The sequence below is a fragment of the Corapipo altera genome, unplaced genomic scaffold (assembly GCF_003945725.1).
Source record: "Corapipo altera isolate COAL_440 unplaced genomic scaffold, ASM394572v1 71, whole genome shotgun sequence".
In the NCBI taxonomy this organism is placed as follows: domain Eukaryota; kingdom Metazoa; phylum Chordata; class Aves; order Passeriformes; family Pipridae; genus Corapipo; species Corapipo altera.
The window spans coordinates 3,881,804-3,900,687 of NW_020884916.1; the positions used below are offsets into that span (position 1 = coordinate 3,881,804).

General features: G+C 48.1%; 1 protein-coding gene across 1 annotated transcript in view; it reads left to right on the forward strand.

The window, feature by feature from the left end:
• The first annotated feature begins 3,985 nt into the window (after positions 1 to 3,985).
• The window catches only part of B3GAT1 (beta-1,3-glucuronyltransferase 1), a 54,386-nt gene continuing 39,487 nt past the window's right edge, over positions 3,986 to 18,884 (forward strand). The window contains exon 1 of the mRNA XM_027655467.1: positions 3,986 to 4,022. The gene's annotated coding sequence lies outside the window, so the exon portion shown is untranslated. The remainder of the gene's footprint in view (positions 4,023 to 18,884) is intronic.

Here is an 18,884-nt window from a genome sequence, read left to right on the forward strand (position 1 = left end):
TCTCTCTTGTCTTCCTTTAGTGGCTGCACCCCACAGAGAGGTTTATAAATCCATTGTTCCGTCAGATTTATAGATTTTCCACACACTGACCTTTTTTTTTTCCACTTTGAATTGTAAACATGCATTTTGTTAATCTCTCAGTGCTAGTGGATGGTGGAGCTGTGAGTGGTCTCTCCTCATGGTGGGATGGGATAGAGCCTTTCCAGCTCCAGAGATGCATCCCAGATCTATAAGAGGAGAGTTTGCTGATAAATTTAATTCCTGGGCTCTCCCTTCAAGCTACAATCCCTTTAATTACAGGCCTGTAACATTTTTCAGTCGCTCTCACTTCCCAGCAAATAGTTTGGTTAATAGTAGCTGTATTGATGGAGCCATCCACCAGAGCAGAGAAAGAACCAAAGCCCGTGGATTTAAAATGAATGGAGTGTTTACCTGTACATCATTTTAATGGATGGTGAAATTCATTCTCATGATAGACCCATAAATGTCACTTTCTGTCTGCCACAGCAAAATACTCGTGTAACAAACGGCATGCTGCATTAATACCCAACGAGAGGATGCTCAAAGCAGCTTGACTTGCATTACACACGCTAATAAAGGCTCAACCTGGGGATTTTTATTCCTTCTCTTGGCTCAGGGAGCAGCAGAAACACATGGGTGGAGGTACAGCAACGGGGGAGATGAATGATATGAAATCAAATATAAACCAGTCTGGTTCCCAGAAATGATATCCCTTTGTTGAGCTTGGGTTTATTCCAGATGCTCTACTAGAAACAATTCTTTTTTTTTTTCTCTTCATTTTTTTCACCTGTAGCTCCTTCTTCAATTTATCCACAACCCCCTGTGAGTTTGCTCAGCCTGTGCCTCCAAGAAAACTCGGAGAATGAGCAGTTCCTTCCCTTCATCAGTGGGAACATCATCACAGCTCTGAAATCCCAGTGTCCAGGGAAGCAAGGAATTCAAAGCCCTCAGACTGACACAGGTTTGCAGAAAAGAGGAAGCACAGCCCTTTGTCTCCTGACCTCCTGCTTTGCCCCAGTCTTTCAGGAGAACAGTGTTGCCTTCGTGCATGTCAGCACAGGCTTTGGACACTGTGGGCAGTATGCAAACAGGAATCATCAAAACACCCTCAGCCTTTTGTTTTCCTGTGTGTCTCTGAGCTTTCTATCCAGGAAAACGTTTTTTTCCAGGTTCCCTTCGCTGGATTCCCCTGGATTGTGAAGCACAGACATAAAAGCATCTTCCCCTCCCAGGCCCAGGGGCTGGGGGGCAGTGGAACAAACAGCATCAGCTCTGTGTCTGTCCCACTGCCTTTAAAAACCTGCTGTTTGTCTGCCTCACAAATCCATCCTGATGTCTTCAGAGAGGCCTCTGGAATCTCAGAGGGGTGAAACCAAAAGGATTCTTTATGACTAAAACTTATTCTTTAGCAATAACTCAAACCCTCTGCAGTCCCACAAAGATCAAGGCCTTTCTTCACCCCTACATCATCCCCTAGGCTTTAATTAAAAATAAGGCATTGTAAAAGTAGGTTCAAAACATAGAAAAAAAGTAAAATTTCTCTCCTTCTCTGAAGTTTCCCATGAGCAGCTCTTGTCTTGGTATTTTGGATATACTCACACCACGTGCTGGGAAGGGCTGGATGTTTCCTGAGCCACAGACAGTCCCAACACCTCTTTGTGGCTCAGGCTCAGCCTAAGACAGAAGTCCTGGGACATTTTTCTTGAATCAGCCCTTTATCTCCCAGGAAAGGTTTTAATTAAAGGTACCTACCCAAAGGGAACACCCCCTGTGTGCCATCCAGCCTTTCCCTGGCAAGGCAGGTGATAAATCAGGAATGGGGATGCATGAGAAATCCCTAATCATGGGTGCTCAAAGGGCAGTGCTCTCCTGTTCCTCAGGAACGGGATCAGAGCCTGGGAGAAGTTTAACAGGACCTGAGTGGAATCATTTAATTCATAGGAAGCTTCCCCCTCCCAGCCACTGCCAATTTTCTGTCATACCTTTGGTTTCATCTTTATTCCCTTTGGCTTTTTTCCAGCTCCCCTGTTACCTAAACTTTGAAAGGGGAGGCCTCCTGATTTAATAAAAAAAAAAAATGCTGCAGCTCAGTTTCCAAGACCTGCTCAGCTCTTTCAGTCAATTTAAATATTTAACGGAGCCTGGATGGACTATTTGCTAATTAGAGTTTTCTGTGTTAGAGAAATGTTCCTTAATTTGCATCTCCCAATATAAATATCCCCTGGATGCCAGAGCTTAAAGCTCCAAACCCTTTCACAAGGAGAAGCTGTTAGGGACAGAGCTTATGTGATGCAGAGTAGGATTCCCCTGCCTGCCAATTCCCACCATCAATGGCCCTTTTCCTCAGCCTTGGCTCAGAGGGCCCCCAAGCATCCAAAAAAGCAGTGTTTGCATGGAGCCATATCTCAGGTCTCCATCAGAGAGAGCATCAGTAATCTCCTGAGCACTGTCATTGTATCAGGCCTCAGTGGAGATGTGATCTGAGACATTCATCTGCTCCTGTTTTCTCTCACTGAGCTGTTGTATGAATATATTTAAGGCAAATACCCTTGCTCCACTCTGATGGCCTTTCCAGCTTTCTGTGTGAGGAGAGTGGTAATTCCACAGTGATATTTCAAGAAATATCACTGCCTCTCTGTATTTAAGATCTTTGAATTGTGAAGAGAAAGGGAAAGTATAATCTTCTTATGTTATCATTAAAGGCATCAACTAATCCTGCTGCAAAAGGTGTGATTTGCTGATGGGAAGGGAAACATTTCTGCTGCCTGGGAGTGCACCTGGCCAGCTAATGAACACACCTCCCAGTTCCTCAAGAGCTTATCTGGCTCTGAGAAATTCCACATCCCTGCCTGGTTAATGCAGAATCCCCACCTGGCAAACATTCTGTCCCTTTCTATAAATATTTTCTTTTCCGCTGCTCTGTAAATTCAGGGCATTTAAAACCAACAAAACAACGGTGCTGGGGTATAAACCTGCTGCAGAGCAGGCAAGGGGTGGCACAGTCAGGTGGGGATCATCAAACCATGAGGGGTCACAGGCAGGTTTCCATCCTGCTGCTGCCTCGGGCAAATCACTGCCCCACAGGGAAAATAAATATCAGCTATCCAGCTTTGTCTCCCTCCTGTTAAAAGCAGAGAGAGAAGACCTGGGAAGAAGCTTTTAGGTGTTTAGCTGTGCAACAGTGATCTCTGTCTCCCTGTTTTCCATGGCAGGATGAGGGAAAGCCTGGCTGGTGTTTCCAGAGGGACTCCCCAGAGGGTGAGACACGAGGTGGGACTGAGCTGTGCCAGCTCCCCAGAAGGGAGAGGGATGTGAGCAAGCTTAGGGAGCTTCTGGACACAGGGATTTATGGTGCAAAGAGCTGCCAGTTTGCTCATTTTTCCCCCTTTATAAGTCTTGCTGATCTTATAGGTGCAGATTGGTTAAATCCACCTTCTCCTGTGTGTTTCCAACATCCCATCTACAGACACAGTAAAGTGGTTCTGCTGATAACACGTGGAGCTTCCTTTCCTTGTGTCCCAGAGCTTCCTACAGCAATCAGCCATTCCCTCAAGCACTTGATCCTGCAGTGGCTCCACGCTTTGGAGAGGAAAATAACTGAGCCAAAATGTTGTGGGATGGCTAAACCCATGGTATTAATAGAAACAGAGTTCCAGATTTGGTGCAGACTGTGGGAGTTAAACCTGGGAATGCCTGTGGAGCTGAGTGGGCTGGGGACAATAACAGGATTTAGTTCCAGGGAAAGCTTTCACAGGTAGAAGATTTATACAACATGAACCCAAAGGGGTTGTTTCTTAGAAGTCTGGAGGAGTTGAAAGCTCTAATATGTGTGTAAGAAATATTACATGAGGAAGCCTGAGGCTGATAAGAGCAGCAGTTCTGTGACAAGAGCAGGAATTGTCCTGGACACGTGGATTGACCATCACCAGGAGCAGAGACAGAACCAGCTTCTGCCCCTGCTGTCAGCAGACAGGAGTTTTGCAGCCAGCTGGCAGCACAGGGTAAGTCTCTTATTTTCCCATTTATTTATTCAGTGTTTTGCAGTGCATCTGAGTGATTGCGACACTATTGGAAAATGAGTAAAATTATTTTGGATTTCCCATTTCTTTCTCTCTCTCTTTTTTTTTTTTTCCCCCTCCCCCTTAACGACTTGCTTTTAGTTAATGAAACATCCTGCTTCTTAGGAAAGGAAAGAATAGACTGTGATTTCCAGCCAAATGTGTGTTTGTGTCTGCCAGTGCCTGTCAGCACAATGTTAAAGTTTGTGTAGGGTCTGGGTGCAGGAGGCTGATTGCAGGATCAGGACCTGAGATTTCACTAGTCTGGCTTTCTGTGCGTGACCTGGAATTCAAATTTAGCTCTTATTTGTTGATATAACCCACGTGAAAGTGTCAATTACCATCAGTAATCCGGGTGGACATTCCAGGAACTGAACTACAGAGAGGAAATCAAACTATCTGAGGTCGGACTCCACACCTCCACCTTCTGTTGGGTTGGACACAGATGATTTGTATAACCCTGCTTGAAAAGTGGGTAACAGTTGTGCCTTAGAAATCACCCTTTGGTATTTTTTTGTGGGTTTCTTGGAAGCTTTTTTTATCCCTTACATGGGGAGGAAAAGGAGAAGGATGGCTTTGATTAGCAGCTGTGCCTTGGAAACATTTTTAATATCCCTTTAAATATAAGCTACAGCACATTTCTAGACAGTATGAACTGCTATTATATTAAAAATGTAGCGGTGGTGTTTTGTGAAGGGGAAACATTTTTAATGCCAAAGTAGTGCTATTTTAAAATGAGTTGCTTTTATGAAATGGATGAGGTGGTTTTATTAAAAAAAAAAGAAAAAAAGACCATTTGGGAAGGAAAACTGTGGCTGTATTTTTGTCCTGCAGTGTAAGGCAAAGCTGCATTTTCCCCCCATACCCTTTTGTGAAGAGCAGGGGCTTGGCTTTGATATTTTGGGTTTTCTGTGGAGGCAGTTTAGGCTCTGTCTGCACACAAAATGCTTTGCACTTTTACCCCAAAGGGTTTGGTATTAGCAGCTGTTAGAGGTGTTCCTTTGGCCCAAATACTGACTGACCTTGTGGAATGGTAGAGTTTGCATTTAGAATAGTCATAAATTCTTCCCCTTCTGCCGTGTAGAAAATGCTGTGATAGCAATTTTGGCCACAGCCTCATCCTTCCTGCCAAAGGTGTGCCTGAGGAGGGGGCAGCAGCAGCAGCCCCTGTGCCAGCTCAGAGCATCTCCACCAGAGGGTTGGCAACAGAAACCCTGGGTAATTCGGTTAAGTGGCAAGAGAAGGCAAACTCATCATAATAAGGAACCCAAAACCAACAACCACCCCGAAAACAACAAATAACAGCTGCTTTTTCTTTTTTTTTTCCGAAGGGCCAATTTTCCTTCTCATAAGAGAGAGCAATGATGGGTGTCTCTGAGTGTGCTGCAGCTGCAGCAGCTCCCCCAGCACAGCTCCCAGAACAACGGGAGGGATTGTGCCTGCAGAACCAAAGGGATGCAGGGGCATAAACACCCCCTAATAATCACTTACCTTTACATTTATTCTTATGGAGTGTTTGGGGATATTACATTGTATTTGTGCACTCTGAGAGACAGGGTTAGCACTGTTCTAACAAAAGTTAGGGCAATGCATTCTGCTTCTCTCCTGTTCCCTGAGAGCACCCCACAGCCCCAGGGACTCCAGTAGAACTGTGATCCACAGACTTCTCATCCATATCACCTGTGCAGTTTGTTTTGTCATTAAAAGCTCCTGTTCCCGGAATTGCACCGGTTTCCATCCTGTGATTTGTTTCTCAGTGTGCTGCTTTCTCTCCCCCCACTCCTTGTCTTCCGTGAAGTGAGTGTCAGTTCTCTGTGAGGGCAAAACACTGGGAATGTACCCTCCAAAGATCAAAAGAAAGTTAAATACCAGGAAAATACTTTTTTTGAGTGCACTTTATTGCCTGAAGTTGGGCATAGCACTAGCTGTGTGGTTGTTGCTGCACAGAAATTTGAGGCTGATCTGTGCTTGCTCAGAATGATCTTGAAGACAGGCTGTGGGTGGCACAGGACCAAAGTCAGACTTAAACTTTGTTTTCAGAGGTGAAATTGCTCCTTTCCTAAATTACTGTCTTGGCTCATCTTAGGCTATGAGTGACTTAGTGCATGTCCTAGAGAGATGTTGCCAGAGTGGTAATGCTTTGGCAGTCCTACCACTGACCTCAGGTGTTGATTCCATGGCTCTGTCATTCATCCCTGGAAATGTGGGTTAGTGAGTAAGAGAGAAAGGAATCTTCAGTCCTGTCATCCAGCAGTGTAGGAACTGAGACTCCCTGATCACCTCAGCTTGAAATCAAGAACAGGAATGGTTCTGTAGATGAGCTGCTTGCAGACAGAGTGTGCTTCGGGTTAAGTTCCTATAATTGCTGGAGTTGAAAGGCAAAGGGGAGAAAACTCAGTCGTGTTTGTTTTGTCTTTAATCATGCCTGTACAAAGGCAGCTCTCTGACTCCCTGGGGTTTAGCTGGGTGGTTTTGCATATCTGAGAGAGGCAGCGTTGCCTTCTCCCTTCCCTCTCCGTTATTTATCTATTCCTTTGTGTCAGGTCCAGCCTGAGTCGTGAGAGTTCTCTGGGCTGTGGTGATAATTATATTTATTCCTCTGAGATGGTTTTCCTTGGGTTTGCAAACAAGACAGAGCCTCTGAGATCCTGCTGTCTTTGGCCCTCTGAGCTTTTGAACCATTTGCAAACCAATTTCTCCAGCGTGTGTCAGTCTCCAAGACAGCTCAACGAGGATGTTATTTTTGTGCCCCAAAGGGCCTGGCAGAATCCTGTATTTCTATAGGTTTTGTAAACATAGATGGGAGAGAAAAGGATGTTAATCCCAGTACTGGGGGTTGCAGTGTAAGGTCACCCTTGTAAGAAACCAGGATCTGTGTGGGAGGCACTGGAACTGTCCCAGGAAAAGGAAAAAGCTCTGTGAGCTCACTAGAAAACAGGGCCTAAAATCCATCTATTTCCATAAGGAATTCCGAGTTCTGTGGCTCCACTGCTCACAGAGTGATCTGAGTGTTAAACCTTATATATTCAGCTGATATTTTTCCATGGTGTTCACTGTCTCAGCAATCTGACTGACATCCAGCACAGGATTTGTTTTCCCCTTCCCCCAGCGAGGACTGGAAGCAGGATGAATTTTGCTGTGTTTCAGGCAGCAAAGGCAACACACCTTGTGCCTGGCATTTTGGGAAGTGCAGCAGAACAGCCTGATTCCCTTCTCTTCCCAGAGACAGAGATGCTTTTTGGCTGCATGATTCAAGTTAAGTTAATGATTTAGTCTCTCTTCCATCCAGATGAGCTGGTACATTTTACCCTCCGGGGCTGGCACGGATGACCTCATGTCTGGAAGAGCACAGTGCACCCTGTCCTCTGCTTCCAGCAGGAACAAATGCACTTTCGGGATGTTTGGAGAGTTGATATTCAGTGCTGCTCTGTACTGAGCATCTTCACTCAAGAAAAAGACGTGCAAATCCTTCTGTGTCCAGTTTTCAAGGGGTCAGGAGAGTCCCAGTTTCCTGCTCGGGTAAAAGGTGGGCTCTGGGTAAAGAAGAGTTATATTTAAATACTTTGTTCCTTTTAAACTGCATCTAAACCAATGAAACACCTCTCTGAAAAATGCTGGAAGATCCTTTAATCAGCTATTTCCTTCACCACACTTGAGTACCCTCTGAGGGGAGACAAAAGGCCTCTTTGGTGAGAACTGGGAAGGGACCTGCACCCTCCACCCCCCCCAGCCTTGCAACACAAGGACAGTCATTGCTCTTCTCTGTCAAAAGCTCTAATTCCTAATTTAGGAGGCAATTCTAGTGCAAATTAGTGCGCCTTGCAGATAGAATTAGAGCCTGTGTGATGATTTGGAAAATACAATCAATTTACTCCAATTGTTTGTACATGTCAGATCTCTGCAATAATGAAGAATTTACTCCTCGTGCATGAATACAAACAATGAGCTATTAGCCATGGAGTGGGAGACAGCCTGTCAGGAACTGCAATCCCAGGAATGCCACGTGTTCCACTGGAACCTCTGGGGAGGATGTGCCCAGGTGTGTGAGGGTGTGCCCAGGTCGAGGATGTGCCCAAGGATGTGCCATAGGTTCCCTGCTCCAAACTCTGCCATGTGCAAGGCTGCAGGTATGAGGTGTTGAGCCTGTGAGGAGGGTGACTCCTCCTAATTAGGGGTGGGAAGCCACTCCCTCGGCCAGAATTATCTGGGAGAAGAGCTCTCAGCCTCCTCAGCCTCAATCTTCCCTGCCACAGCAGGGGAAGGTAATCTGGTGGTGGGGTCTGGGTGGCACTGCCTCTGCAAGGGGGATCATGTTCTACCCCTGAGTGTGGCTGGAGTGGCCTTGTGCCCCAGCCTGTGGGTTTTCCCACAGCTCCTGGGCTCCCCAAAGTCTTGCTCTGCCTCTGGAGCTTGTAAAAATTGCCACTGTGCATCTTTTGAGACATCCCATTTGGGACTTTGCCGATGCCAGTGTTGTGAACAGTGGAGGGGTGATTTCTCTGCTAATGTAATGTGTTTTTTGAGGAAAACTGGATCTTCAGCTGGTTCAGAGAGCTTTGGACCTGCTTTTCACCATGGTGATTCACAGCAGCAGAGAATGTCTCCGGTGCTCCTGCCTCTTTTAGAGCTCCTCCAGACTATCCCTCTGTTCCACATCCAGCCAGGGCTCATCAGAGGGTACTTGGAGAGTGATTGTTGATCTAATTCCCAATTTCTGGTCTTTTCATGGTCTGATCTAAACAGCTTTTTAGAAAGCAAACAATATGCATATTTCATGGAATTCAGTTCAATATCTGTTTAATTGTGAACGCCCTCCCTGGGCTGTGAGATGCTGCTTCAGTGAATCATTTGAGCTGACAAACAGGGAAACTGGTAATGAATTCCTGAGCCTTCTTCAATCTCCTGCTCCTCTCCTTCTTCCCTCAGAAAACAGCTCTTTTGCCTGTGTCTGGGAGCAAAAGTTTGACAGCCAGACCATCTGATTCCTTCCCAGCAGAGTTTCAGGTCTGATTTCTGGCTTTGGGCAGTTCCTAGAGGAAGGCCATTCCTAGGGAAAGGCTCCCTTTAATCCCCAAGATGCCTGCTGGAAAAAGGGACTGCTTTAGCAAGGGCCTGTGCTGGCTGCTGGGGCTGGAAACAAGGATGCAGGGGTGGCCTCTGTGCTGAATCCAGGTAGGAAATCCTCGTGGCTGTAAATTCCTCAGGCATGCAGATGTTTAAGCATATGTATCCTATCACTGGGGCCAGCCTTAATGCTGTGGGAAATGTATGAGATGGTAAAACCTACATTATCTGGGATTTAGGATGTTTGCTTTGCAGAACAAGGGATTAGAGAATAGAAAGCTGAAATGACCATCTGTCTGCAGAAAAAGGATCCCGTGAATTCAAATTTCCACGGTCATTTCCCCTAATCTGCTTGACTTCATTTGATATCTTCTATCAGAGCTGATGTCCTGGTGCCCCAAACAGGAACAGAGTTCATTTCCCACACGTGGGAGTTTTCTCCTACTGAAGTTTTTCTACGAGGAGTTGTGGGGTGTCTGTAGAACCCATTTCTTTATCTGTCCCTCATTGTTCCTCTACATAATCTTAGTGCTTCCAGCACCCTCTGAGAGCTGGGTTTGTATTGTAAATACATCCAGTGCTAAAATGCAGTTTTCTCTGGGGTGGAGTGACTCACACTGTTGAACCCTGTCACTGCACAGCAGTTTAGTCAGCAGTACTGGGTGGTTTTTGTACCAGCATTGTCAATTTGTGCCATGTGATTGTGAATTTAATGGCATTTGATGTTTCCCTGTTCCTGGAAGTGCAGGAAGTGCTTGTTTTTAAATAAGCTTCTAGGCCTTGTGGCTATAGAGAAGAAATCTGGAAGTGGGTTAAAAGTGTAGCTTAAAGCCCCCGAGCTTATTAATTTTAAATCTCATTATTTTTAAGAGCAAACTACATTTCCCTTAAAATAGCAGAGTCATAATACCTGCAAAGAGCCAGCAGATCCTCAATTCTGTGAGGTGCAGAAGCCTCTGCTCTCCTACCATAACTGATACAGAGATGCTCAGGGCCTGGGTGAAATAAAGTTCTTTGGTTTTAAACCTTTCCTCGCTCCCACACTTGGTGAATTTAGTTCTGAAGGCAGAGATCCTGCCTGGGGGAGCTCGATTCAGGGGATCTTCAGCAAGACCAAGAGGTCTTTAGAGTGAAACATCAAATAGATTGGGGTTCTCCCCCCTGTGCAGGCTCTCTTGCAGCAGAGAAGCTTGAGAATTCTTTTATTTTGTTGTTGTTGTTGTTTTTGCTAGACAGGGCGTTCTCCCTGCTCTTCTCCTCTCCTTTTTTTTTAGCGTTGCCTTGTTTACAGCAAGGTGAGCCGTATTTACAGTGCCGGGGAATTTGTCAGGAGCCGCATTCTGCTCGTCATCTGTTCCTTCCCCATTTCGGAAGGCAATTAGCAGGCGGAGCGTGTGAGTAACAAACTGTGCTGGAAGGGGCTGCTCACCCAACTGTGCCGAGCAGGAACGGCTGCCTGGCAGTGCTGGGAGCCCCTGACACGGGGCACAGCCTGCACACAGAGCTGCCAGGGCAGCAGGGCACAGGACAGACCCACGGCTGGGCTTCGGGGAGCCTGGGGAGACTGGCTGGGGGCAAAGCTTGGCTGTAAGAGCTTGGTCCTTCCTTTTTCAATATAAGCTGATGAGCTGTGAATGCAGGCTTTTAGCGAGCTGTTTTTATCTTCCTATCAAGGCAATAAACTTTTGTGCTGACTTCTGCTATTTCTGGTGCAGCCCGGGCTGAGATAACGCGTGTGACTGGGGTTTGAGCTAAAAGATGTAGGGAATAGTGTTTCATAGACTTTTTTTTAAAAAAAGTCGTCTCCAAGTCTAAGTTAATATTTTACTTCATTTGCATGGGATGTTTCACTGCCCTTGGAGCACTGCACTGAGTTTGGATGCTGGATTCAATCAGGGAAGGGTGAAGCAGAGGGATTTTAGTCTGCTTTAAGTGCAAATGTCTGTGCAAACTTAAATGTGGAGCTGCTCCATTATTCATATAGGAGGTGTCTTGCTCTAAGGATGGATTTGGTGTCTCCAAAACTCAGCCTTTCCTTTACCCATGTTCCAAACCAGAAGATGCTGTCTGACCCCCAGGGTGAGGGACCAGAAGGAAAGGAGATTAGAGAGGAAGAGCATCCTCTATCCCAGGCTTTCAGATCCTTCCTTCCTTCACTCACAGGTTTATTGTGGTGCCCTTCCATTGAGCAGCTTGCCTGAAAGGCAGGCCCACTTCCCCAAGCTTTGCATCCAGCCAGCTGCCTATAAAATAATAATCAGAGCATTTAGAATGTGAAACCCCTGAGTGTGGCCCGGGGGCAGATGGGCCCCTGAAAGGGAGAGTTGGGAGTGTTTGTTCAGAGCAGGGAGGCAGCAGAGGATGGAGCTCAGCACAGGAGACAGCCCCTGAGCCTGATGCTTCCTGACGGGCCCTGGCTGCTCCCTCCATCAGCTGGTGCCTGTGGGAATCCATCAGGAATCCCACCACGGGGTGAGGGAAGGTTTTGCTGTGAACAGCCAGGGCAAAAAGTGCACTGTGAGTGTGCACCTTCGTGGGCAGACACAGAGCTTGGTCCCAGCTATGGACTGAAGAGCAGCATTCCCTGGAGTGACTGTGGACAGAATTGCCCTTTAGTTAATCCAGATGTGTTTATGGAAGCAGATTCCCTCGTGGGAATGGTGCTGTGCATCACACAGATGAGAAACAACAATCTTTTCCAAATGGAACATGCACTTGCTCCTTCCACTGCAAGGGAAAAATGTTTTTCCTGTCCTGTGTGTTTTGTTTCTCAGCTGCTGGTGGTGGATGCTCTCATGCATCAGAACTGATCAGGGCAATATTTAATTTACCTGAGCAGACACGAGCTGCTGAACTGTCTCAAGCAGCAAAACCACAGCGTGGTGTCTCAGTGCTGCAGCTTGGCCTGGAGGGAAGAGTCGTGACCGACCAAGCCCCGAGCCCTGCTGATTTGATTCCCTGTCTTATGCTGGCATTGAGCAGCTGCATTTCTTGGAGCAGAGAGGGGAGGAGAAACTGGGTCAGCATCGAACTCACAGCGTTAAACTGGGTGTTTGCAGGTGTATTTAGTTCTAGGCACGCTTTGGGCCAGTTTGAGAACGTCCTCTGTGCAAGTGCAGCCCTGATGCCCAAGCAAGAGTTGGGATCCCATTCCTGCCTCTGCCTGTGAGAGAAGCTCTGCAGCAGCTGTGCAAAAGGGCTTTGAGATTCAGCAACAAAGGGGTTATTTACAAGTGAAATGTTTGTTGTTTTTATGGTAGTGTGTTCCTTTGAGATGACAGGCTCAGCTCCCTGGCTGGCTGTGAATGCCCTGCACAGCCCTCACGTCCACGGGCACCAGGGACAGAAACTCTCGACATGCTGGAGCAGCCCAAGAGAAGAGCAGATCTCCCATCTGTATTCCTGCAGGAAGAGAGCACGTTGGTGTGTCTGTGCCTGAGTCCAAATGCTGAGCCTTTTCCTGCCTGTGTGTGTCATCAGGGTACGTGGTGAATAACATTGCTCTGAGTGTCCCTGCAGTCCTTGGGGTTGCAGTCAGGCTTTGGGATGTTTCATTCCTGCAAGGACTTGGGCAGTCCCTCACCTGGAGTGTGGTCTGTTCACGGATGGAGCAGGACATGAGCTCACTTTTGGCTGCTCTGCTTTAGGAGATTTGTCTCTCTACTAAATGAGTAGCTGGGAGACAGGAAAGGAAGGAGGAAAGGAGTGTCAGTAATTAGAAAATCACAGAATGGTTTGGGTTGAAAGGCACCTTAAAGATCATCTCATTCCACACCCTGCCATGGGCAGGGGCACCTTCCACTAGACCAGGTTGCTCAAAGTCCTGTCCAGCCTGGCCTTGGACACTTCCAGGGTTGGGACATCCACAACAACTTAACAAATGTTGCATTTCTGTGTATGAAAAGGCTGTTTGGTAAGCTGGGAGCCATTTAAACAGCATTCTTAATACAGTGCAGTCTCAGAAAGGCCAGCCATGGATTTGCAGAGATGGATGAGATGACTCCTCTGCTTCCACCAGAAACAATTTATTTGCAGGGTGAGGCTGTCAGACCTGCATGAGCTGGCAGGTCTGCAGGATAAGCTTTTGTTTGGTTTGTGTTTCCAGCTTCTTCAGCCAAAGCAGCCCTGCTTGAGCCCTGGCTTTGTTCTGAGAAGAATTAGATGGTCAAAAGGCAGACTCTGTTCTCGCCTGCCAGCTCATCCTGCCTGGTGCTGCATGTGTTTGGCAGTGTGGGATGGCCTGGAGCAGGAAGGAGAACTGCAAAGGTGGTGTTGCTCGTACCTCCACGGAGAATCAAAGCCTGATTTTTCTCTTTAGCTGGGAATTAGTTTGGGGAATGACTCACTCTGCTGTAGAAGTAGCCAATGCTGCCTGCAGAATTATCCTGGCCACTGCAGCTTGGACTCCCCACTCACACTGTGCCAGTTATTCTTGGCCATATTTAAAATGTGTAATTGTAGTTGCTGCTACTTTGCTGCTTGCTAAGCTAACGAGGTGATCAACAAGAGAGGTGGGAGAAATTGGGAAAAGTCAAAAATCTTTCATGGCATGGCCAGAATGCCAGAGCTCAACCTGGTCTAGCTTGTGGCATCCTTTTTTTACCAGGAAAGATCAAACACCATGAGCTTTGTATCTGCTGTCTGGAGCAGATTAATGTTTCTGTTCCACTGGAGCCTATGGCTCAGAAATAATGACCTGGTGAGAAACACATCAAAATAGTCCATGGAAAGGTCATGCTAACAATTACAGGAGAGTAATAAAAGCAATTAAGTATTCACAGCAGCTTATTCCTTTGTAAGGGTGGAGATCTCCCATTTCAGAGAGGAGCAGAGGTCATGCTGTGGAAAGGTGATGAGCATATTTGATGTGGCAGGTGATGGATTCCCTCACTTGAGCAGGGTGAGTGTCCTTCTCAGATGTGTTCAGGGTGCTGTAGGAGCAGGATCAGCACAAATTATGAAGAAGCCTTCCCTTACACCTGCTCTGAAGGCTGTGAGGCAAGAAGTTGCTGGAATTCCTTGCGCTGTGGAGGGGCAGGGAGCAAAGCCCACCTCTGTAGGTGGTACCAGTCCTTTGGAGAGTGAGAGCAGCAGCAGGGTCCTGGAGCTTCCAGCATCCTAAGTGGGAAGATGCACATCCTTTGTGGCTTCAACACCACATCATTCTGCCACTGTGATGCCTCTCCATCCCCGGGCTGAAGAGATTCCTCCCACCAGAGGCTTTATCTGCCGCGCTGCAGGCTCGTTCCTTCGGCTCTGCCAAAGGGGTTGTAGCTGCATCCTCTGCTATGCAAAGGCAACGTTTTGCTGCCAAGGTGATGGTGTAACTGAGATTGAAGGCCTGTGTGTGTGCAAAACCCTGCAGTGTTTGAAATGGAAGTAGGAACAGTCATCCTCAATCTGCTCCTTTGTATGATTCACAAGGGGACTTCGCGCCTCGAAAAGAAAATGCGAATCCTGTGCCAAAGGTAAATGTTGCAGCACTTCAGGGTGCAGTGAGAGTGATTTCGGTGCAGGATTGGTCCCTAAGCGTTGAGTGAGTGTGTGTGCACAGCCCATCCCTTTTATCAATGACAACACCGGTGCTGCTGGAATGGGTGAGGGAGCAGCTCTGCTTTAAGTGCCTCGCACATTTGGAGTCGGCGGCAGAGCGGGAAATAGGACCCCGGTGCCTTGGCTCTCAATCCTCTGCTAATCACAGCTCCGGAGCTGAATGGAAGCTCTCTCCAATCTTCTCCTGCTGCTGCCCGGGGCTGGGAGGCACACCTTGGGATGGAGATAGGGATGCAGGGCTGTCAGTGCTGTCTGGGCTGGAGAAGCGCCTGGTGCTGCTCCTCCGGGATGCTGGGAGGATCCGGCTGCTCTGGCTGCGCTGCAGGGGCCGAGTTACACTCCCTGCTATTAACCCCGGGCTGCTTTGTTTGCTCCTCTGATTCTCTCAGAAAGCAGCGCTGGCTCCCTTTGTGTTGTCGCCGGTGGTGGGTTTTTTGTTTAGCAGCAATTTCGCCTTTGTTGCCAAAGCTGCAAGTGGGGCTGGGCGAGGGGAAGTGTAATTAAAGTTTGCTCAGACAAAGGCGTTTGGTGACGAGATGCAGTGTTGCTGAATCCACAAGGGGCACAATTAACTGATAAGAGTAAACTAATTGTTATTCATATTAAATTAGGGCACAGGTGATTTGGAAAATCTATAGACACTCCCATATGCTTTGCAACTTTGCATTGCAGATTATGGTTTTATAAGGCCCTTCTGGGATTTGGATTATAGAGGCAAAGTGTGGAGCTGTATCTAAACTGAACATACTCTTACCTGATTAACTACATGATAAAAACATAAATGTGCACATCAGAGGATTTATCACTGTTTGCATACTAATTTTTCTTTTCCAGGCACGAACACAGCAGTTTTTTTATAGATCCAAGTGGTTCTGTTTGGTGGCAGCTGGGTAAACCCAGACAAGGTGACGTGATTCCCAGGTTGTCACATAAGAGTTTGGAGATGGAGGTTAATAGCAGGGAATGGGGACATGGCAGGGACATGACTTCCACAGGAGTGGCAGGAGCTGCTGAGATATTTGCTGCTGGGTTTTTTTGTCATGGTCTGTGGACATTTGCAGGCAAGAGGCAGCAGGGCTTTGCTCGCCCCAGCAGGGTGAGGTGAGGCTTCAAAGAGGTGTAATTTGCCTGCACACTGCATGGGAATGCCAGGCTGCTGGAGCTTTTGGAGCAAGTCTGCATCAGGTTCTGTTGGTTTAAAACATCTCTGAAATGAATATTTATAAACGGGACACGAAAAAAGAATCTAAATTGCTTGTGTGATCTTGGGACGTGAGATATTATGATTATTTATGCGCTTCTATGTCTCGCTTTATCAGTTCATTGTGTTGCAATCCCAGAGTGTCACAAGCTGCTCTTGAAGAGGGTTCTCTCTCAGAAAGAGCCAAAGCTGCCTGGAGAAGCAGTGGTAGAAAATGTGGGGACAACAGGGCAGGAAATGGGGCAGAGCACTTACCAACAGCACAGCTGAAGTATTAAGGCAGAGAGATGCAGGCTTGGACTGGCTGCTCAGTCTCCTGACCCCTAAAAACAATGGGCCTGTGACTTTTTGTCACGTGGAAATCCCCATTTGGGGTTGTCTCACCGCACCCAGAGACCCAGCAATAACTCCAGCAGTGTGTGCCTGTGTTTGCTTCCTCTCCTCTCTTCTGGTGTCAAGCTGTGGCATCCAGAGCAGAGACAAGAGTTCCTGACCTGTGTGATGGGTGTGCAGAGGGTTTGGACACAGAGCTTAATTACAAAGCCCTGTGAAGGGAGCTGGATCCCTGGGTATGTTTGTTTGCTAAGAGGGTGCTTCCCAATAAATTAAAATTCCTTGGAGAACAGTTTGCACACGTGTGATTTAGCACCGTCTGGGTTGTGCTGGTCTCTGAACAATCTCAGCCTTGGATCCCAGCCAGGGTAACGATCAGGGAAAGGCTGTAGCTGGACAAAAGAGTCTGGGGGTTATTGAATCACTCCTGCCAGCTCCCAGCAATGTGTTAAACCGTTTCCTTTTAGATGTTCCCCTGAGTTTGGCTCACCTACGATGGGTCTTTAGCCCACGAAGAGTTTCTCCCAAGATGTTAAGGAGCACCACCGTGCATGGGGAGCTCCGTGCAGAGTGTGGCTCTGAACTGATGCAGGCTCAGCCTCTCAGCAGTGCAGAGCAGAGGGGGCTTGCCTTAGGCTGAGGTGTCCTTACTGGAGGAAATCCCAGCGGGAAAATGCCAGGCTAGGGCTTAACTGAGGGGGAGAGCACCACCTGCTGATGCAGCACCATGGAGACCTCCTCTGCTCTGACCTGCTCCTAAATATATTGTGCAATATCTGTGCACGCACCCACAGATCAGGGGGGATAAACGCCCTCCCTGCACTTCCACAGAGCCCTGACTGCTGCCAGGGAAGAAAGTGTCTCCCTATCTTGGCTTCAAGGTGAAAAGGAAAACCTGTTGACTTCCTTGGCCCTTGGTGAACAGTAACCAGAGTAGCAGGTGCTGGTCCTGCTTGCTGGAGGATCTTTTTGCCCGGTATTGTACATGTCAACCACAGCAGGAGCAAGGATCTGTTCCAAAGCGTGAGATGGACTGTGGTGCTTAAAGGGATCACCATAAATAGGTCCAGGGGGTTGGCTGAATGGAGAGTTAACACAATTTTAAAGTTTGATTTCTGGGTATGAGCAGCTACTGCAGGAAGAAGGGGAATGGTCTTAGTTTGACAAAGTGACCAGACTTTGACTTTTTTTTTTCTCCACGGTCTCCAGTCCCTCTCACCTGCATTACACCTCATCTGGTGTGCAGATGTGAGGTGTAATTTCAACAACTGGCCCATCTCATTCCTCGTCCCATTTCTATAGGGAGTCGTATCTCAAGCCTGGCACCACGAGGTGGTAACAATCTGGAGCCCAGCCTAGAGCTGAGGAAACTCTGGGAAAGCCTGAGGTGAGGCAGTTCCCATGCTCAGGCTGCCTGAGGCTGGAAAACAAGACAGCCCTGGAAGAGCTGGTGGAGCTGCGATTGGGGCAGCAGGAGGGGCTGGCAGCCAGGTTAGATGGAAACGTGGATCTCGGCAGCCCCGGGGCTGCTCCCAGCAGCCCAGCACCGCGTTTGTGTGAAATGGATCCTGCTATTTGCCGAGGATTTGCCCTCGCGCTCCTCCCTTTGCCCCGCACAGCCCCGGCTAATGAAGTGGTTGTTCATCCGGAGAGAGGCATCCGCTCGTGTCTGTGCCTGGCTGCAGCAGGAGCCTCCTGACAGAGCCAGATGGCGAGCGCCGGGAAGAGGGGGAATGGGAGCTGCAGCTCTGCTTCCTCCCGGGAAAAATGCCCGGTGGGAGCGTGTCTGCCCCGGCTCTGCTGCTGCCGCGGAGCCGGGGCGGGGGGGATGGAGCGGGACGGGGGGGATGGAGCGGGGTCAGGCCGGGGCAGGCGGAGCCGGGTCAGGATGCGAGCATCCAGTTTAGGTTTTCACGTGCCTCCAGCCCCGCGGTTACAAACCTTACATAAACCCGGCCGGGAGCACAGCGTTAATATTTTAAAAAAATGACATTTAAGGTATTGGATCTATGCTGTGCTCTCCAGGAGAGTGTCTCTGTGTTTGTGTGTGCGTGCACACGCTCCGGGCTTTGTTTTCCTTTTATAGTGGATTGTTGTGGGTATGTATTTTACTCGGGGTGCTTTGTGCTATAATAAGAAGGGGGAGGGAGCAGGGAAATGCTGCTCTGTTTATACACACTGCTGTCAACAGCGATGCTGCTTGTTTCAGATTCCCATCCTCCGTGAAGCTCCGTGGATCCAGGCAAACAGCACCCTTCCCCCTTTATCCCTAGATCCCGAGGGAGGATTGAGTCCTTCCTCCCATACCCCTCTTGCTGGCAGGCTTGCCCTCTCCCGGAATTTGGCTCCGGGGAATGTTTCACACTCCCATCCAGCGTGCAGGCGAGTCGATATGTTGAGGTTCAAAGGGACAACCCTGGAAAATGTCAGAGCAGTGTCTGTGCACGGTTGTTCTGCTGCTCTGATCGCTAAAAGCAGCTCTGAGTGCGTCAGACCGTAATTTTCAGCCGGGGGGGGGTGCAGAGGAGGGAGGCAGCAGTGCCTCTGTGTGTGTGTGTCTGTGTCCCTCCTGAACTCCCTTGATACTCATCCCAATGCCTTCCCCCTTTGTGAGCCTTTGGAGACACAGATGCAGGGCTTAGCCTGAAATGTTA